This window comes from Opisthorchis viverrini, assembly GCF_000715545.1.
Source record: "Opisthorchis viverrini unplaced genomic scaffold opera_v5_371, whole genome shotgun sequence".
In the NCBI taxonomy this organism is placed as follows: domain Eukaryota; kingdom Metazoa; phylum Platyhelminthes; class Trematoda; order Opisthorchiida; family Opisthorchiidae; genus Opisthorchis; species Opisthorchis viverrini.
Window position 1 is genome coordinate 233,214 of NW_008752020.1, and position 13,252 is coordinate 246,465.

A 13,252-nucleotide genomic window follows, 5' to 3' on the forward strand; every position below is an offset into this window, starting at 1 on the left:
GATTGTCTATGGTATGGGAGAAAATTTGTGGAAATTACGTCAGATTATATTGAACAATCATCTACTGGAACCTGTCCCTCTTCCGCAACAAAACAAGTACCAGTTACTCAACAAGGATGAAATGTTGTCATACGATCTCATGCAAGTGGAAAGGTTCGACGCGTGGACAAGAAAATGCTCGCGAACAGAGACACAATACGACAAAGAAAAACAAGTCTGCATTATCCGTACGTGTCGACGGTTTGAGTAACGGTCACCTAGTGAGTTGGAATTCAAGTGTGAAAGTAATTTTTCTCCACTGTGGCACTAGCATCCTTTCCTTGCACAGCTGTCATGCCTCACCCCAAGAAGGAGTCAAGGGGGCTAATACATACTGTCGGCTTGTCCAAGTCTAGACAAGGGAAGTCAAGATGCTGGGGTGCGTTTGAACCACAGACCTACCGGTCACCAAGTCTGTGCCTTCAACGATCAACCATATCGAGTAGTGACGGTGTCAAGTTTCCACGCCTACATACAAGAAGCCAGTGCGCGATTCGAACGACGGGACACTCGGCTTATTTCATACCCATCCAGAGTGAAGTAACGGTCAGATCCAGACCCCACGCTAGCAGACGCAAATGGATTCATATAGATAGTGCGAGTGAATTACCTGAAGGATGAAAACACTTAGGGAATCGAAAAGTTTGTTACTCCCCGACCTGCGAGACCCTTAGCCCCAGGATGGTGTCACGTGGCCCGCCGGGGGGGGGGAGTACACACCACCGCAACAGCACACAACTATGATGCTCCGCGGAAAAGACTTTTCGTGTTTCAATACCAGGATTGCTCAAACAGTACACACAGGCGGTGAAAACATTGGAACAATCTTCAGAGAAAATATTACCTTGCAAAAGGTGAATTAATCTAGGCTGAGTAGGTCCGTACGCCAAGGATAAGTTCGACTTACATAGCCCTGTTTGTGCCATGTAAAATCGATTCGATAGGATGAGCCAAACTCATGTTTGCCGCTGATTATGTAGGAAGCAACATGGACACATAGATGGATGTGATCTAATTTAAAATCGATATCGGACTGGAATGTGCCAAGGGGGCGAGATGGTCCAAGTGGTTAGAGAGCGAATTAATTTACCAAAAGGTCCGTGGTTCGAACCCAACCTCTGCCTCTCGACCTACCTTGTCTAGGCTTGAGCAACGTGTCAGTATCCGAGCCTTCGTGCAACCTTCGGGTGGCATGGCAGTTAGGCACCGAAAGGGTACTACAGCTGAACGATTATTTTTTATTTCATGTCTGGATATGCCAAGCCCCTGACTGGTCTCTAGAGGAACCGCCTCAACTCGTGTGCGGAATAGGAAGATGTATTTGGACTCAAGTCGCGAAGAGAATGTACCGCTATCGAAATGGGTTGTCGCAAAGGTAGAAATTCCATGAATCCACTCACTGGTCGATTCTGACAGTGCAAATATTGAACCGGCCTCCATCAGGTCTGTATTGGGAAAGAACAACACGATCGCTCTCTTTTTACACTGATGGCGTGTATCCACCATGTGCCCTTTGAATGGCTGAGCGAACCGGCTAGTTGCCCATACATCAACATTGAATGCACTGAACGAAAAAAAACCGGGGGCATTATGAGACGCATGCGCTGGAAAAATGGCTAAAATTTTTCCGTGTGCATCTGTGCCATGTGTCCTTCCCACGTCCAGACCCTGCTTCGCACATCAATATAACCGGCACTTCCTACCCTAGTACCATCTTATGGCCATATCGTAAGTTCACCTGGACGATCATGTAAACAAGAGTAGTACACACGTACTACACATTAGCACTTGCATTTCGTCGTCGCCAGACTGAAAAGTTTTTCCCATCCTCCCTCGAATGGTACTTAACCACTCTGACCTGACGTGACCTCGTCCGAGAGTGCTGGGAATGCACAGAATCGGTTTAGTGTTGCTGACTGATCACAGTGAGGATTATCGAACTTGGACGGTTGGACAGATGGGGGACATCAGGCTGAATTCGATTATTGACCCGTAGTGGAGATCACAGGAGCTACACTGTTCCACGGGTTGGCCCTAGACTGATGGACCGGACTGGACTCACGAGTTACGTGTCACAAGTATAGGTAGTCAAATCGAATGCTCAAGATATACACAGAGGGCAACCAGATAAGAAACGCTGGCGAGGGTTAACCAAACGGAGTGGAGGAAATGTCCCCGCTCCGCTTATCCGTGACATGGTTGAGTAGAGTTCAGACAGAGGACACAAGTAACAGCGTTAGCAACATTGTCATGTCACGACTTGGCTTGCACTTTGTGACTTGTGGGGCAAATTGGGGAACACGACTGGGGCGTCTGATGCACATGGATATTTTGACATACAGCTGTAGCAACCGTTCAGTGCCTAGCTGCCATGCCACACGAATGAGGCACGAGGGCTGGGATACCGTCAGGTTGCCCATGCCTAGACAGGGGAAGTCGAGAGGCAGAGGTCGGGTTCGAACCACGGACCTTCCGGTCAGTAAATTCGCGCTCTAACCACTTGGTCCGTCTGGCCTCCTTCGTCTGATTTCGTGAGGGAGAAATGGGAGAATCATCACCCCACTGACTGTAACATGAAGTAATCAGGCTTCCACATACATCAGAGCAGAACATGGTACCTGCGAATCACAGTGGTTTTGAGGGAAGGCTTAACTGAAGCCCAGCTGAATCGTTTCACCTCCCGGTAGTAAATTCGCGCTCTAACCACTTGGTCCGTCTGGCCTCCTTCGTCTGATTTCGTGAGGGAGAAATGGGAGAATCATCACCCCACTGACTGTAACATGAAGTAATCAGGCTTCCACATACATCAGAGCAGAACATGGTACCTGCGAATCACAGTGGTTTTGAGGGAAGGCTTAACTGAAGCCCAGCTGAATCGTTTCAATTCCTACGCTGTTCGAGATATCACATTGGATGTTCTTGAAGGAAACTACTCACAAGGTTGCCGAAAACTCTGCGACAGCTCACGATCGCTTTCTCCCCTCTTGGAGCTCATCAGCAAGGCGAGTTTCCATAAAGAAACCGAGCGACTGGACTCTGTCGGTTGTTTGCAGTTGACTATTAATCTCCATTACAAGCCGTGGACATGAAGGGTCGAATCATGTCGATTTCAACGTAAAAGTCATCCCAAGACGTCCTACTTGAACGTCACCGCTTAGCGGACTTGCCAAGGCATGGCCAATTTTTGTTGTACACGCCGAAAGGGACAATATAGCTCGATAGTAAATTCAGACGGGCAGCTGCTTCAATCATACCCAGAGTATTTTAGGACTAGGCTTGTTGTTACCTGCGCGCATCAGATGACGGTGAGTTCACTAATTTGTTCGAGAAATTCCATCGAGATACTAGTAAAGGGAAACCGATTGGGATAGGTGGTGCTGAGCGAGATATGCGTCACCAATTCAAAAGCTGATGCATTCCTGACAGCTACTGCATACGGCCTTCGTGAAGAGTGGTGCGACAGTCTGGGTGACTTATGAAATCCATTGAGCAGTCATCATCGACAGCATGACATCAGTGGTCAACACCGATGCTTCACTGCCGTACAACCATGGCTTTATTTAAAGTCTTATTGTAAAGAAAAGAATAAGGGTGGATGGGGGAGGCTCTTAATGCTAGCTTACCACAATCATTCCGAGGTGCTTGCACCTCCAGACATTCACTCAGGCAATCCGGATAGAAACTGACAACAAGAACGCCACTGACATCGGTTGGCAGCCATATCTTGTAGTGGCTCCAACCAGGCACAGTGAGGATCACGCGGTCTCCATCCTGGAAGGCGAGTAGCATCGACAGCACCCAAGCGTTTCGTGATCTCCTTCATACTCCTCTGTCAGGCAAGTGTTGGCCACCTCTCTGTTTACGCCACTCTGAGTTGGGCATGGAAAACAGCACTCTCTTCGGCAAACGATGGCTCGGCGTACGCAACACACATGTCCCAACCAACGCAGCTTCTGGTGCTGGACACATTCCCCAGTGGAAGTACCCGTTGCACTCACAGAGTCTTCTTTCGTAATGGTCAATTGGCAAAGGCCTGACAAGCACAGGCTCCTGACCCAACAGACTGGTGAGTAGAAAAAGCGTGGTAATTTCTTCGCTTCAATTTGGAATACTCGAATAGCCTCAAGCCAACCAACAGTGCCTTGTTGTCAGGCTTTTGAACTAAAAGTTTTAATTGAAGACCCTAATCGTCTAGGTTTGGGCGCCATCGTAGTACCTCACCACATGAAACCACGAATCTCTACAGATGATGATGACGGTCATAGACAGCCGGTTGGTGGGAACAGATCCCGGGAAAACGTTCCCCGTCCAATGATCATTACTCTCAAAGCGGTCATCCGACGTTACAGATCAACCGAACAAAAACGACCGTAGAGTTGCGATTACCATGGTTACGGCGAACAAAAGTGACAAAGAAGGAGAACCATCAGAATAGAGGATTAGAGAAGGAACTAGTTTATATCCACACGACACGATGAGCAAGTTGAATTGACGGACACAGTGGTTGCCATAACGACGAGTATGAGGACCAACAAGGAGACAAGGTGTGACATGGTCAGTGCCAAGAAGAGTACACATCAGAGTATGGTGACGGGTATACACAGTGAGATTTTGTACCGAAAGGGCCATCTCATCCGAGTAGAACTTGGAAAAAACTGGTTACATCGATATAACTACCTCACCCTACTAATAAGGTTTCCCATCAATCAATTATTGAGTTACAGTGAAGGAAACGGAGAGGAAAGAGAGAGTTTTGAATTGGAAATGTGCGCCTGTGACACCAGTGTGGTGTGAACCTAGATTTTAAATAAGTGTACTGTGACTTCAACCGACTGTTTACCTCTTCCCACTCAGTTTGGTCCCGGAATCAGTTAGATTTTTTTTGTCTTTATCAGTGTCCATGTGAATGCTGAATGCGACCGAGTACTGATACGGTCAAATCATCATCTGTAAGTATGGTGGCAGGACTCTGGGGAAACGGACTCAAATTCGGCTCCGCTCACAGTCCCGAAGCATAAGTGGACATGCGTGTCTCCCATTTTTCGCTAAACCGACATTTTCCCAAGTGATTTTTATGCAGTTGGATGGAATCTGAGGTGCGCTGTGATGTGCCCAAGACAAGCTCAACGGTTTGTGTAGCGCTTGGTTTCCGCAGTTCAAGGATTTCTCCACGCCACCGTCAAACGTGTGAGATAAGGTGATCATCTGCGGTATAAGGTACCGACTGACGAGACAGAGGAACATCGTCCATCTGTGTTCACCGCAATGACATGCGTACCAGGCTAGATTACGGGCTGTTCTATTGTATGGCTGTGAGACCTGTCCTCTCGAGCAGACGAAATAACACATCTTTCGCTGCCTCAGAACCCCCGGTCATGTAAGCCGGTACCGGCGAATCCGCAACGGGACAGTTAGAAAACGAGTATTCGGTTGTGAAACAAGGACCTCAATTGAAGAATATGTCCAGCACCAAAACCTTCGTCGGTTACTTCATATTGGCTTCCCAAGATAGAGTCCACATGATCTCCCCTATGCATGGTTCGGGACGCTGCAGTATATGGCTGCCGGTCGATGTGAATGACGTTCCTGCTGTTCGGTCCTATTCGGTTTGCCTGAGCAAGAGTCAAGAAGTGTATGCATCTCGGAATGCTTTTGACAGGCTAGCACTCATCGTTCAGCTCTAAAACCCTTTCGGTGCCTAGCTGTCATCTGACCCGAAGGAAACACGAAGGCTGGGATACTTTCGGTTTGCGCAAGAGTCAAGAAGTGTATGCATCTCGGAATGCTTTTGACAGGCTAGCACTCATCGTTCAGCTCTAAAACCCTTTCGGTCGGTGGCTGTCATCTGACCCGAAGGAAACACGAAGGCTGGGATACTGACAGGTTACCCGAGCCTAGACAGGGGAAGTCGAGAGGCAGAGGTCGTGACCTTCTGGTCAGGAAATTCGCGCTCTAACCACTAAGCCATCTCTCGCTAGCACCATCCGTCCAACTTTAGTCTTTTCTTCACAATAAGGCTGTCAAATAAATTATGGTTGTACGACAGCGAAGCATCAGTATTCGAACACTGATATTATTATTATTAATATTATTGGTGATAATGATATTGAAACTATCGCCTTCAATACGCAGCTACCCAGTACCGGAGGTTACTCAACATTCCGTCACCTCCAAGGTGCGACACATCCCACATTCCGGTGATGGAACCAGTGTGCCTACTGCACATGGTTTATAGCTGATAAAATATTGATCGATTGATTCACGTGTCACCCGGATTTCAGGCTTTGTGAAAAACTCTACTGCCACTGATGAATATGAAATCTCGGAAACGATTAACTCAAGCGGAACCGAGTATCAGACGGATCAAACCCAGAACCGCCGGCCGAAGAATTCAAACTTGAATGTCACGTGAACATCGACCAATCAGAGGACGAAGCCACTAGCCAATCAATATGGCTGAACAGCCACCTGACCAACCATACACAAAAGTCACCCCCAACGTATTGAAGATGATGGGGTAGCGCGTTCGCTGGCAACAAACGGTAGATTAGTGAGTCGGACCCCCACCAATCGGCTAATGGGAAATAAAGATGGTGCTATTAACTATGTGGTGGGGTCACACCGCTGAGATCAGATTTCTGATACGAAAAATGACAGCTGAAAGGACAAGCTGAGCAAAGACCTGGAGATTGAGGGCCAAACAGAGGAAGCCAATCTGAAAGATGTATCTTCCTAAGAAGTTCGAAACAGTTTGCGATATATTTCGGTGATGGGTTGAACAAGAAGAGTAGAGTGTGCAGACCTGATCTGGATAAGGGTGAGTAAGGGCCAGATGAAACGGAATATGTGTGAGTAATAATCAGGGCCGAGAGGCAGTATGAACGAGTAGCTCATATGCTAATTCAGGGCCTAGTAATTAAAAAGAACGGTTCAGCTGTAGCACCCTTTCGGTATCGAATTGCCATGCGACCCAAAGGAAGCACGAGGGCATGAAAAACGTCTAGGTTACCCTATCAAAGAAAGGGCCACTCGAGATGCAGAGGGACCTGTCCTCTCGAGCAGACGAAATAACACATCTTTCGCTGCCTCAGAACCCCCGGTCATGTAAGCCGGTACCGGCGAATCCGCAACGGGACAGTTAGAAAACGAGTATTCGGTTGTGAAACAAGGACCTCAATTGAAGAATATGTCCAGCACCAAAACCTTCGTCGGTTACTTCATATTGGCTTCCCAAGATAGAGTCCACATGATCTCCCCTATGCATGGTTCGGGACGCTGCAGTATATGGCTGCCGGTCGATGTGAATGACGTTCCTGCTGTTCGGTCCTATTCGGTTTGCCTGAGCAAGAGTCAAGAAGTGTATGCATCTCGGAATGCTTTTGACAGGCTAGCACTCATCGTTCAGCTCTAAAACCCTTTCGGTGCCTAGCTGTCATCTGACCCGAAGGAAACACGAAGGCTGGGATACTGACAGGTTACCCGAGCCTAGACAGGGGAAGTCGAGAGGCAGAGGTCGTGACCTTCTGGTCAGGAAATTCGCGCTCTAACCACTAAGCCATCTCTCGCTAGCACCATCCGTCCAACTTTAGTCTTTTCTTCACAATAAGGCTGTCAAATAAATTATGGTTGTACGACAGCGAAGCATCAGTATTCGAACACTGATATTATTATTATTAATATTATTGGTGATAATGATATTGAAACTATCGCCTTCAATACGCAGCTACCCAGTACCGGAGGTTACTCAACATTCCGTCACCTCCAAGGTGCGACACATCCCACATTCCGGTGATGGAACCAGTGTGCCTACTGCACATGGTTTATAGCTGATAAAATATTGATCGATTGATTCACGTGTCACCCGGATTCAGGCTTTGTTGAAAAACTCTACTGCCACTGATGAATATGAAATCTCGGAAACGATTAACTCAAGCGGAACCGAGTATCAGACGGATCAACCCCAGAACCGCCGGCCGAAGAATTCAAACTTGAATGTCACGTGAACATCGACCAATCAGAGGACGAAGCCACTAGCCAATCAATATGGCTGAACAGCCACCTGACCAACCATACACAAAAGTCACCCCCAACGTATTGAAGATGATGGGGTAGCGCGTTCGCTGGCAACAAACGGTAGATTAGTGAGTCGGACCCCCACCAATCGGCTAATGGGAAATAAAGATGGTGCTATTAACTATGTGGTGGGGTCACACCGCTGAGATCAGATTTCTGATACGAAAAATGACAGCTGAAAGGACAAGCTGAGCAAAGACCTGGAGATTGAGGGCCAAACAGAGGAAGCCAATCTGAAAGATGTATCTTCCTAAGAAGTTCGAAACAGTTTGCGATATATTTCGGTGATGGGTTGAACAAGAAGAGTAGAGTGTGCAGACCTGATCTGGATAAGGGTGAGTAAGGGCCAGATGAAACGGAATATGTGTGAGTAATAATCAGGGCCGAGAGGCAGTACGAACGAGTAGCTCATATGCTAATTCAGGGCCTAGTAATTAAAAAGAACGGTTCAGCTGTAGCACCCTTTCGGTATCGAATTGCCATGCGACCCAAAGGAAGCACGAGGGCATGAAAAACGTCTAGGTTACCCTATCAAAGAAAGGGCCACTCGAGATGCAGAGGTCAAATTGGAACCACCAGGTCAGTAAGTTCGCGCCTTAATCACCCAGCCACCTTGAACTTTTTAGGGCCTAGAAGGACGTCAACTACTGCCCTTCAGTACTTGCGGCAGTGTTCGAAAAACTGGTTGAGAGTAAGTGTTGAATGGAAGTGCCCCGAAAAATGTCTATCCTGCCATCTACAGATGCAGTGTGGTTCTGTTATTATACATACCAGATTAACATTCGACTGTGTTGTCGGAAACGGGATCTATTTTACCCTCTTTAGGTTTGAGCTTGGAGTCCGCGCTTATTTGGGCTTTCACGGAGCGAAAAGAACATTGCACAAACGAATGGATGAGTCAAATCCGATTCAGTATGAACGACAGTCGTGTATACTAACCTTCCACTTACCGGTGAATACATTAGGTCCCATTAGGGTTGATAACTGTGTCATACACAAAGATGGTGCCTGCCAGGAAGGTCAGATTCCTGAAAGTAACCACTGAATGCCCGAAATCTACTGAGATCCTCAACTCCGCTAGACGCTGACCAGACAGACAACGCCCCCTCAATATGCAGCGCTTCACAGCCTTGTATCAAAGCCACACAGCGGGAGACAGCATTGGAACCAGGTCAGACAGTGTCCCAATAGCTTGAGGCCGCTGTATTTTCGCACCCATGCTCTCGCACTCGCTTGTGCGGAATATAGCTGTTGTGTTCCATTCTGTGAGTCTTTTCTACAGCACTAGGCACTGGACAGGGGTCAGCATTCAGATACAACAGATGGACGAATCGGCAGATGTAACAGTGCCTAACGGAACCAAACCAGAGTTGGACAACTCCGATTCCTAGGAATGCTGATCAGCCTATGTAATAGCCGAGAGGCTATCATGATTGGCTTGTAGTTTCGGACTCGGCAGAAGAAAAACGAGACCAAGCACTCGCCATCCAAGTGTTCCAATGAGACATTTAGGCGGTGATTTTCGCCTTCATTTGGAACAGAACCCTCTTCGAATGCTTCATCTCATCGCTGCAATGGCACAAAAGCGGACATCAAACTTACCTTGAGAGGCTTCCTTTTGGACGGGTTCAGGACGAGGAGTTTGCGCAGTAGCAGTTCACAGTCAGTGGTCATGTAGAATGGGACGCGGTATTTGCCACGAATGACACGAGATTGAAGCTCCTGGAAAGACAGACAAGTTCGGTGAGAGATGTGGACAGATTTTCGGATAAAGATTTCTTCACTAATTTCGGGTGTACACGTCGGGAATCCCGATGAACGGACGGCGATTAAGTATCGTCGTCAAACAAATGACGATCAGGGGATTAGAAGACAACCACACTACAGTCACAACATTCATAGAAAAAAAGCACACCACCCACTCAAAGACTGCTATAAACAAACAGCTAAGTTGATGTATCCTGAGAAATTGAACTGAAGTTGCATATCTTGAGATCAAGATAGTTCACGAACTTACTGACCGGAAGGTCTGTGGTTCGAACCCAACCGCTGCATCTTGACCGGCCCTATTTAGACTTGGGCAACCTGACAGAATCTCAGACATCGTGCATCTTTCGAATGGCATGGCAGCTACGCACCGATTAGTAATTATCTAATTATTAGAGTCTTTGTTGGCGTCTCCAATAAATGTTCCCCCCACGTAACGCGGACATTTCAAATCATGATTCATTCGTAGCATCATTCTGCATTACTATCAGTTGACTCCGGAGTGTTTTCACACTGGCTGATGGTTTTCACCCTGACGTGTTTTTTCCGAATAAGGACCCGATAAGACGCATGTATTTGGGAGATGCCACATATCGACACTGCATGTACTCATACGATCTTCTACCTTAAGGCCGTTCGCGTCAATCACACGAGAGAATGCTCGCATCTTTGGAACACTGCCTGACTGCAGTATCGACTTGGGCAACTGACAGTGAGGCAGAATCGTAATCCCGTACCCGCGGCATCGTGACAAGTTGGCTTCCACACTCAAAGCAATCCTACTGCTGCAAAAAGGATGCTAAATTCAGTATCGCTGACAGTTTGATCCAGAAAAAAAATTATCTGTTCTCCATCTCATGCGATTTCAAATGAATCGCGCTGTGACTGACGTACATCGTCTCTGCCGCAAATAGTTCACACATTACCACCAGACTCGAGGACTCGCTTGTGCTTATAGGGATGCGGAGAGGTGCAGGCGCAACGAAACGAACAAGAATCCAGATGAAAATTTGGTCAATTTTGGGAATGCGAAGATCAGGGACGATTGTCAGGAACTAAAACAAATAACTCGAGGTAAATTCAAACTGTCCGAACCTTGTCTGCCAAATGTAGGTCCCCTACCAAGTACGCAAAAAAATAATAAACAGTCGTTAAGCTGTAGCACCCTTTCGGTGCCTAGCTGCCATGCCACGCGAAGGAGGCACGAGGGCTGGGATACTGCCAAGTTGCCCAAGCCTAGACAGGGAAGTGCGCAAACAGTACTGTTTACCAACGGTACACGCATGTAAAAGGGATCCCCTGATTCCGGTCCACCTTCAAACGGGTTCTTTCGTACATACTGAGTATCCGAGCTTTGTCTTTTCGAGAAAACGTATTCGTAGGCTCCTACCGTACGCCAAAATACCCGAGGAAGAGGTAAACGAAAGTATACTTGACTTCATATATGTCCCCGCCCGTCGGAAGGAAATAAAACGTTTTTTCTCGCTGCCGTTCAAATTAATGACAATAACGTGAGGGAGGGAGAGTGTACTCAATTATCTCGTGGTCTCCAATCAAACCGACAAACAACAGTGACTGAGTCCCTAACGATTCGCGTTGGAGAGTAAGAAAAACCAGTCGAACTCAGCTACTGAAATACGCATAAACTGACAGACAATTATCGGGGTAAGAATATAAAACCTAGGAGAATATCAAGCACACGAAGAAAGATCACGAAAATGGCACAGAAAAGAGACAAACTGCAGGAAGGAAAATGTTGTTTAAAAATGAACCTCGAGCAAAAAACGTGCGGAACAAAAACCTGCGATTGTGTGGAGAAAAACAACGCAGGTAAGCGTTTTTGTGGAAAAGCAGAGCTGCAGTGAAATAAATGCTAGAGGGGAAAAGAGCGAAGATTATGCAGTTGAAAATAGTGCTGGAGGTTTTTTTCTTTGCGGAAAACAAGACTTTCCATTTTACCGTTACGACTTACCGGTCAGTCGTATATCATTCGAAGTGACATCTTGTGTCCTATGGAAATCATTGTCAGACAGACTGGCTGCCGTAAGTTGTGTGTCAGGGCAGGAACCACTGTCTCCTTGATTGAAACATAACCACTACAGATGTCAAATTGTGCCACAGTACTTCTTACCATTAAGAAGCAAAGTACCCATTGCGCTGGCTTGGCCACGTGCTGCGTATGCCAGTCGACCGACTTCCTCGAAGGGCTCTTTTCGCACAACCAGGTGAAGGGTGGAAGAAAGCCAGAGGCGTTCGAACAATGACTTGGCAGCGAAGTATCAAAGCCATTACCAGCAAACTCAGCTGCGCTGTTCACTGGCGTCTTCCTGGATGAGGACCCCGAGACAGGCCACATCAATTGCTAGAGACATTATCAGACATGGACCACTCGCGCCCTCAATGGCGCTCGTGCATCAAAGCTATTGGCTTCAATGCATAGCTCCATTTCCAACCCCCCACTTGACAGCATACTGACAGTGCTGGATTTATGCACCAATTTACCAGCTCGCGCGTGCAATGCGAAGCTACTTACCCCTCATCCCCCAAATCATCGGTGAACGAAACTGCGGCAGCTACAACCAGTGTACGACGAGTACGCGGTTCTTACAGCTGATGTTGATGATGATGATGACCCATCGAGAGACGATTTTGAGAGCAAGCGAGTAAAAAATCGTTGGCTACAACACACTTTCAGTGCGTAGCTGCCACGCAACCTGATGGGAGCACGAGAACTGAGTTACTGCCAGCTTCCCCGAGCCTAAATAGGGGCAGTCGGAATGGGTTGGGTTCCAACCACCGACTCTCACGTCAGTAGGTCCGTACCCTAACCATATATCCGCCTCGAACTCAGTGACAATGACAAGGTGGGTGCTCATAGCACCACACACAGGCTGTTCCCCAAACTCAATGGCGTGAAGGGATGGGTTTAATTGTGTGCGTAGGTCGGGAATTCGCAGAAAATTGACAACCAGCACATGCGATAACCGGGGTCGAGGTCTTTCCAGTTCACCAACATCTCTTCCATGAGGTTTTCAACCGACATTTGTATTTCGCGCCATGCCACTCGGCTACCAACTGTCGTAATAGGAGTAGTAAAACGGTGTAAGAAAGATTCAGACATGGGATCAGCTGTTGAGGAACAAGTAGAGTGTGTGAACGATGCGAACTTTTGGATAAGGTCATCGAACCCGTAGAGACAGGGCGATGAAGGAAGCTGGAAGATCATGAATGTGGTGGTGGTGATGAGGAAGAGGGGGGAACCAATGGAGACAGTGGAGATAAACAGAGGGAGAGGAAGAACATTCAAAGTTTACGGTACTACTTGAATTATCTCATGTGAAAAGCACAAATCTGTTTTTGGCGACCATCTGGT